The sequence below is a fragment of the Piliocolobus tephrosceles genome, unplaced genomic scaffold (assembly GCF_002776525.5).
Source record: "Piliocolobus tephrosceles isolate RC106 unplaced genomic scaffold, ASM277652v3 unscaffolded_37118, whole genome shotgun sequence".
Lineage (NCBI taxonomy): Eukaryota > Metazoa > Chordata > Mammalia > Primates > Cercopithecidae > Piliocolobus > Piliocolobus tephrosceles.
Window position 1 is genome coordinate 1 of NW_022321108.1, and position 9,217 is coordinate 9,217.

A 9,217-nucleotide genomic window follows, 5' to 3' on the forward strand; every position below is an offset into this window, starting at 1 on the left:
CCAGTGGAAGAGGATGAGAATGGAATGAGCTGGTGAACCTTAATGGAGGCGGGTAAGAGTGGAATTAGCAGGGGAAGGCCAAAGACACTGAGTTGGATAAGAGTAGGGGTTTTAAAAAAGAGATCAGAATAGTGGGCTTTGTGATAAATTAGAGGAATGAGAAACACAGGATGTTGGTGTCTTGTTTTTCTAAGACCAGCCGAGCGGGCGCAAAAGAACCAGCGGGTAGGCAAGTGTAACAGCAAAACTGCACGTTTATTTTGGTAACCTAAGGTGTGCGGGAGAAGTCTGTCGGCCTCCGGGGAAGGAGGCCGGCAGAGTCCCCCCGTGGGGCTCTCGGACGGACTTCCCACAGTCCCGACATCCCGACAGGAGTGGGGCTGCAAGAAGGCCGCGTGGCTCAATGGCGGAGAGCGGCTTTTCTAGGAGTGGGAGGGCAATAGGTGGGGCATGGGCGTGTCAGGGGCGTTCCGCAGGTGCGACCAGGTAAATCTTGGTCTCTTCAGATTGACGTCACCTGGCGCATGCCCAGTTGGTCTGCACCCTCCCTGGGCGCCGGCTGCATTTTCGCGCGCGCGCGGGAAGGGTTGGGGGTGGGGATGAAGAACCCGGAAGTGCACCATCTTGCCTCGGTTCGTCCAAACAGTTGGGAGTTAGCAAAAAAGACGTGTTAAAGTAGTGGGTTTAAGAGAGTCCTAAACGGGTTGCTGCTGTTTTGGTTCTCTAATTGGAAAAACTGACAGACATCAAGGTTTTGTTTGTTTGTCTGTTTGGAAAGATGTTAAGAGAATTTGAGCCTGTGGGAAGAGTCTTAGAGCATATAGAAATGTGTATCATCTTCCACCCCAACTTACAGAGGGGTAGCTTAGAGCCCGTCGAGTACTAGTGTACTGGAGGTTGCTGAACTGCATGGATCTGTGGTCCAGGCCAGGTATCCCCTTTTCTCTGCCACTTTTCCCAATTAACTAATGTTCTTCTCATATCTGTGTAGGCTTAAGGCAAGAGTAGGATTAGCTGGCAAATCAGTCATGGAGCTTCAGTGGGGTAGTTGGTCATATGCCTATGCTGCAGGTGGATGATTGAAACTCCATTTAGCTTACTTTCCAGGAACAGGGAAACAGAGAGCTCCTACCCTTGATTATTTGAGCTCATTCTTTTAGGAAGCTGTGCTTTCCTAGGCTGAAGATTTAAAGTTTGGAGACTTCCATGGAACCCTGCAGAAGAAGGATCTGGAAGTGGAAGCCCATGGGAAGGAAGATACTTAGATATAGTACTTTGGGAAATAGAGGTAGAACTACCAGGACTCAGTTATGTCAGCTAAACCCGTGTATATCTAGTATTCCATTATTGAAATGCTAAGCCTGTGAGAATTATTTATAGCCTACCACTCAAGGCCATCACCAAGGTCTGATTTTTCAGATTCCAAAAATTGCAACCTCAGGCATGATTGGGTTCATTGAGCCAGTTAGTTCAGCCTTCAGGACAAATGACTGTGGGTCTCTGCCAGTGTATTGGCTGACACTGTTTGCTATAGAAGTAAGACTGGGTAGGCATTGGATATCTCCTAGGTTTGGGCTGGGCACGGTGGCTCACACCTGTAATCCCAGCACTTTGGGAGGCCTAGGCAGGCAGATCATGAGGTCAAGAGATTGAGAGCATCCTGGCCAACACAGTGAAACCCTGTCTCCACTAAAAAAATAAAAATAAAAAAAATTAGCCAAGCGAGGTGGCAGGCGCCTGTAGCCAAGCTACTCGGGAGTCTGAGGCAGGAGAATGGCGTGAACTCGGCCACTGCACTGCAGCCTGGGCAACAGAATGAGACTCTGTCTCAAACAAAAAAAAAAGTTTGGAGAGCTAAAGGCAGAAATAGGTAACAAATATTTTTTATTTTTATTTTTTTTTTGTTGTTGTTGTTGAGACGGAGTCTGACTCTGTCGCCCAGGCTGGAGTGCAGTGGCCGGATCTCAGCTCACTGCAAGCTCCACCTCCCGGGTTCCCGCCATTCTCCTGCCTCAGCCTCCCGAGTAGCTGGGACCACAGGCGCCACCTCGCCCAGCTAGTTTTTTGTATTTTTTAGTAGAGACGGGGTTTCACCGTGTTAGCCAGGATGGTCTCGATCTCCTGACCTCGTGATCTGCCCGTCTCGGCCTCCCAAAGTGCTGGGATTACAGGCTTGAGCCACCGCGCCCGGCCACAAATATTTTTTAAAACAAAGGTCATGTTTTAGTTATACCAAGATACATTATTTGATATATTGATAGCTGACTTTTTCCTAGATTTTGTTTTTCTTTTTTTTGTTTTTTGGAGGGGCATACAGATATAGACTGGGATTTTTGTTTTGTTTTATGTGTTTTATAAGTAATGAACCTGCTCATTTTTTTTCTTGTATATTTTTGCTCTATAGGCTTTCCTGCAGACTGGATACTTTTTTAGTGCGTACGCGACTAAAAAAGGATGGCGACTTCAATTTTAAATCCAAGGTAAAGTGGTCCTGTGAAATTAATATTCTCACTCTGAATCTAGTTTTGCATAGTATTTACTTTTAAAATTTAACAGTGGTCTACCTTTGTTTAATCTGTGTAATAGAAATTTGGTTAGAGAAAACCGTTTAGCCGGGCGCGGTGGCTCAAGCCTGTAATCCCAGCACTTTGGGAGGCCGAGACGGGCGGATCACGAGGTCAGGAGATCGAGACCATCCTGGCTAACACGGTGAAACCCCGTCTCTACTAAAAATACAAAAACTAGCCGGGCGAGGTGGCGGGCGCCTGTAGTCCCAGCTACTCCGGAGGCTGAGGCAGGAGAATGGCATAAACCCGGGAGGCAGAGCTTGCAGTGAGCTGAGATCCGGCCACTGCACTCCAGTCCGGGCGACAGAGCGAGACTCCGCCTCAAAAAAAAAAAAAAAAAAAAGAAAACCGTTTCATAGAACTATGACTAGGTACATTTCTTTTTTTTTACTTTGGTAAGTAACAGATAACTGATAAATACTTTGAGGGAATGGGAACTGAAAAAGAGAATGGGCTAGAAACTACATAATGGCAGGAAAATTATATTACAGAAGCTTCCCCACAATAGAGGAGATGTGAAATTTGGTCAAAATTTATTGGGATAAAGATCCTTACTGTGTTAAATCATACTAACATGACTTTTATACTACTTATTTGTTAAACGAAGCTCAAATGGATCCAATTACTTGTTATAGTAATCATGGGATCTCCCTGTTGCCCGAAGTATATATTTGCTTTTTTCTTCTTGGACATTTATTATTTTGTTATTATACAGTTTTTAGCAGAGAGTTTTAAAATAATTTTATCCTTTGTTCTGTAATTAGCCTAAAATAATATTGGAAATTATGAGAATTTATTTATTTATGATGTCATGTGCCTGCAATCCCAGCTATTCCAGAGGCTGGGACACGAGAATTGCTTGAGCCCAGGAGTTGGAGACCTGGGCAACGTAACAAGACTCCATATCTAATTTTTTTAAAATTGTGAAAGACTGGAAATTTAAATTCTTCCTCAAAACCTGTATTACAAAGGGATTCCACTATATTTTCTAAGTCACTGAGAGTCTATTTTAAAGCCTTACTCTAACTGAAGAATACATGTTTTGTTCAAAATAACAACTTTCAGAAGTAAGCAGAGACTTTAGTATTCATATGGTAAGACTTTAATTTCAGAAGGTTTTTGTAAGTGTAATTTTCGGAAATACCTACTCAGAGTTCTTGTATCTCGTTCTAAAATTTTAAATCTCAGGCTTTTCTATTTAGTTATTTAAATAATAATTTCAAAGCTACTGTATTACTATGAGCTACTGGAGTGGAGGTTAGGAAACATGTTTTTGTGTATTTGGAGTAACTACAATTGTGACTTGTGTGTAAGAAGTATTTTAATAGTTTTCAATATGAATAAATGAACACACAAATGAGTTTCTATATAATGGAACGTTATAAGTAACATAATACACATGATATGTTTTAATAACTAAATCTCTTTCATTTCTAAACTACGGCTTAAATTTATATTCCCTTTTATTTATTTATTTTTTTTTCTGAGACAGAGGATTGCTCTGTCACCAGGATGGCGCGATCTCAGCTCACTGTAACCTCCGCCTCACAGGTTCAAGTGATTCTCATGTGTCAGACTCTCTAGGAGCTGTAATTACAGGTGCCCATCACCACACCGGACTAATTTTTTTTTTTTTTTTTGGTGGATATGGGGGGTTTGCCCTTTTGTGCCGGGGCTGGTCGTGAACTTCTGACCTCAAGTGATCAACCCGCCTTGGCCTCCCAAAGTGCTGGGATTACAGGCATGAGCCCCTATGCCTGGGCTCTTGTAATGTTTAAGATATATAAGTTCAGATGAATTGTGTTGAGAAAACATGTCAAAATAAGAAGGAAAGAAATTAGAAGTATGTCATAAGTAGGAAAGATAGATTCAGTATAGTTTCTGATATTCTTCAACTGGAAGGTTAGGGTTCGATTTTAGGATAGAATTTCTTAAACTTTTTAAAGCCCCAACTCATGTTCTGTTAAATACAGTATTTTCGAGCCACACATTACTCTTTAGAATTCTGCTTGCTTATTCTTTCTCCAGGTAGAAAGTTGATGGAATATTTCTTTTTCCATTTTTCTCTCTCTGGGGTAACAGTGTTCCAGCTTTCAGGTGGTGATAGATGTATTTTAGTGTAATAGAATTAATGCTTTTATTAGACAAGTTTTTACAAAAAGCTTATTGTAGAGCAAATTCTAATAAGTGCTACTACAGGGATCCATTATGAACACAAGTTTTTGTTATGTGTCTGTATTTCTCCGCATACATTATTGTGCTTAAAATTACTTCTTTCCTTGGCTTAAGCTCATGCTTGATTAACTGGCTGTGTGTCTTTTTTTGTTTTGATGTTTCTCTGTCCCACCTCTCCTTTTAAAAATGATTTACCTCAGCCTTTTCCCTTGCACAACAAGTTTTAGTGTCTGTTCTTTTATTACACTTCTGTCTCTAGTGTCAGCGTATTTAGTGACAGCTTCCTCTTTAGTAGCTGTGTGTGGATTTCAGTCATCAGTCATTGCCCCATAAGCTTTATTCTTGTTTTTTTTTTTCTCTCTGTCTTGGAAGGAACTGAATTAATATGATAATTTGTTTCAGCTTTTTTATAAACAGCCTAGAAGTTGCTTGTACTGTTTGCAATGCCTACCCATTTAAATCAGATACCACTAAAAACTAAGTTCTCACATTTTCCCCATAAGATGGAATTTATGAAAATACACAAAATATTATCACATATTTAATTTATATTTTTGAATATATTCATGTTTTCAGTAATACACAAAACCTCCCTATGGGTAAGCTTTCTTCTAGGTTATTTTGGTTAAGAAAATACTCTAATCGATACAGTATTTGTGTAATAATGAACTAGGGGCAAAAGAGTAACGTTTTGAGGATATCTGTATCATCTCTCATAATCCTCACCCCATGAGCATGTAGATTAGTAAATGGCAGATTTAAGGTTTGAATCTATTAATACATCTGAGTGACTCTAAAACCTGTATTCTTCGTGTTAGATCATGTAGTACTGGTGAATATTGTGTTATTAAACTTGATACATGTTATTCTCTTAAAGCTATTGTTTTCTTTGTAGAATGTTCCAGAACAACACTTAACAAAACGAAGAACTATTTCTCAGCAACCAACAAGGACTGTTTCTCAACAAGCAATCTTCTCAACAAGGAAGAATCGTAAGCTATCTGAAGACTGCCTATTCTTGTGTTATTCACTGACAGTTAATTACACATTTTTTATATACTCTTTGCTTTAACTATAGTGAAAACGACATATGGTACTGTGAGAACAGGAAATATAACTTTGCTTGAGGGCAGTGGTTCTGACAGCGAAAATGAAGATGGGGTTAAAATCCATCCTGAAATCATCAGTGGTCAGCCTCATCGACCTACACACCCTGGTCTGAAACCTTCCCTCAATCCTATAGTGAACCCTGGTGTTACAAAGGTAGATTGGTTTTTTTGAAATCTTTCCCTTCCCCATGCTTTTTCACATACATCCCCTCAATCTTAATAATGATGACAGAGATCCTAGAAAGAAATACAAGCCCTCAAGATGATAACAGAAAACAAGTCTTACCAGAGAGATAGATGCATGGGATTGAGATTTATGAAAAATGGTGGGAATAAATAGTTCTTAGGTTTGCCTTTATGGAAGGAAAGATGTAGAAAGCAACCGAAAAGAACAGCTCAGTATGTGCTGTGCACATTGGCTTACGCCAGTAATCCTAACACTTTGGGAGGCCGAGGCAGGCAGATCACCTGAGCTCAGGAGTTCGAGACCAGCCTGGGCAACATGGTGAAACACCGTCTTAATTGATACACAAAAAATTAGCCAGACGTGATGGCGCATGCCTGTAGTCTCAGCTACTCAGGAGGCTAAGGCATGAGAATTGCTTGAACCCAGGAGGTGGAAGTTACAGTGAGCCAAGACCATGCTACTGCACTCCAGCCTAGGTGTGAGAATCTGTCTCCAAAAAAAACAAGAATTAAATCTTTCCATGCAATTCAAAAATGCATATTGCCATAACATTCCAGAAAGAAGTGTCTGCATAGATTAAGGAATATTTTGTACTCTTGAAACAAATGTGGAAATATATAATTGAAAAGTAGAATTCCATGTTTTTCCCTCATGTTTTTATTTTCAAAAGTTTAGAGTTCTGTATAGGTTTGCATTATTTAATTCTACTAGTTTAGTATATTTTACAAATATTTGTCTTATCAACACTGTGTCCTTTTCCTGAGTAAGGCCATCTACTTCAGTTCCAAATGTATTTATCCCGATCTGTCTTCTAACTTTCCTGGGTACCTCAAATTTGATAGGTCCTAAACTGAACACATTGTTCGTGGTTCTTTCCTGACTCCTGGCCCTTTGTAATCTGTCATCTGGCTTCCCCCTCCTAGTACGTAACACCTGGTAAATAGCACTGAAACATTGAAAGAGGAAAAATGCTGCACTCCAGGTCTCACATCACCAATGCATTCTCTTACCAAGTTCTGTATTTTTACCTGCTTCCCACTTTTCATGTCTTAGTACTGTAGTTCACATTGTGACCTCTAATTCTAGAATACTCTTTTATAGTTGGGCCCCTGCCTCACCATATTCACTCCCTTTTACATTGCTGCCAGGGTGACCTTCCCAAAATATATTTGTAATGATCTAACTCATCTGCTCATTGAGTGGATCCCGATTGCATGAAGGGGGAATTTTACATTCCAGCATGACACATATCTTTTGTAGTTTGGCCTGATTGTCCTGTTTTCTCTCTCCGTCCCATTCCCTCTGACTGCATCCCAGTTTTATTTGAATGCCTCTCATTTGCCATGTGGTTTCATGTCCCATCCTTCTACCCATGCTACCTTTGCCTAGAAACCCCTTATACCCTCACTCTTTGTCTGACTTTTAAAATATGGCCCTGACTTTGCAGCATTTACAGAGCTTTCCAAGTAGAACTGACTACTCTCTTTATGCCCTTACCATATTTTATTCATTTTAATTGTAGACCTAGTGTTATATGTTTCTGTTCTTGTTTCTTTTCATATATCCCCACTTGAATAGAGGGTGGAATCTGTCTTTTGTTTATATTTTTGGCTTCTCTCAGGATATGCCATGATTTTCTACGCACAGTGAATAAAGAAATACAATGTTTTGTAAAGTTGTTTTTTTGTTTGTTTGTTTTTTAATAGGAGGAAGCAACAAAACCATCAACTGGAAAAAACAAAAATGGTATTATTTAAAGTGCCCCACGAGAGCAAACAAATTGTAATAATTTTATTTTTTTGTGTATAAAAATTAGAGGTGGTAAGTTAGTGAATATCTCTGAAAAAAAAGTATTTGCTTTAATGGTACTACTTTAAAAAAAAGGAAACCAAGTGTGGCAGATCATGCCTATAATCCCAGTTCTTTGGGAGGTCAAGGTAGGCAGATCACTTGAGCCCAGGAGTTTGAGACTTGCCTGGGCACCATGGCAAAACGCGGTCTCTTCTTAAAAAAAAAACACTACAAAAATTAGCGTGGTAGTACAGGCCTGTAGTCCCAACTACTTGGGAGGCTGAGGTGAAGGATCACTTGAGCTGAGGAGGTTGAGGCTGCAGTGATCTGTGATCACATCATTGCATTCCATTCGTGATGACACAGCAAGACCCTGTCAAAAAAAAAAAATAATACAGAACCAAATATAATATATTTATTTTTTTGTTATTTTTCTCATATTACAAACTCCAGTAAGTAATAGTCTCATGAATGTGTCTGTGAATAACATTTTATAGATAAGTCATCATCAGGATCAGAAGAGGAAGATATGGGATCATCCTGTAGTTCTAAGGTACTGTCTACTGTCATAAATATCAAGTGATGTTAAATCATAAAATAGGATGCTTGAGTTTTACTTTCTCACCTGTGTGTACGCCCATAAAGGAATTATTTTCTCACATTTCAGTGTACGATGAATACAATAATTGTGTGCTAAGTAGATTACTGCTGCAAAGTACAGTTCTGCTAATTTGCAGGATCCATTTAAGAAGCCAATATAGTATAATGAAAAAGAAAATACAGGGAATCACTTTGGGTTCTGAAGATAAGTTTGTCTAAAAGCTAAAGAATTATTCCAGGTCAACCTAGGAGCAAATGTATGATTCTATGGTATATCTGGATGTGTAAATATCCTAATGAGATGCAGAGATAAAGAGTTTAAGCTGTAGGGTTTTTTTTAGAACTTGGAACTTGGAAAGATAGTGCCTAGGACTTGAAAGTATTGTAATGTTTGGATCATCAGTGTAGATCTGCAAGGAACATTTTATGAGAAGGAAAAGCATGGGAAATAGTCTACGTGTGGAAGTATAAAAACAACAATTTGGTTTAATAGTGTTTTAATTCTTTTTAACAGTAGAATGCTTTGAATTTCTTTGTGGCAGTCATGCTTTTGGTAACATAAGTAGAAAATAACAATGATGTATTCTAAGGCCACAACTGTGGAAAGAGATGGGAATGGCCTGACCTCTTAGGTAGAAGCAGCTGGTGCATAGTGGTACCAGCACTGAGTGGAAGTCAAAAGATACGTTAGTATCCTGGTCCTGTCACTTACTAGCTATGGAACCTTGGGAAAAATTATTTAACTTATTTGAATGTCAGTGCCCTTTTTCATAAAGATGGTACTGATA

General features: G+C 39.5%; 1 long non-coding RNA gene across 1 annotated transcript; it reads left to right on the top strand.

The window, feature by feature from the left end:
- Window positions 1–2,402: 2,402 nt before the first annotated feature.
- Window positions 2,403–7,775, top strand: LOC113222983. Its single transcript, XR_003308578.1, has 4 exons — window positions 2,403–2,480; window positions 5,638–5,734; window positions 5,821–6,005; window positions 7,745–7,775. It is a non-coding gene; the product is annotated as an uncharacterized LOC113222983 (long non-coding RNA).
- The last annotated feature ends 1,442 nt before the right edge of the window (window positions 7,776–9,217 follow it).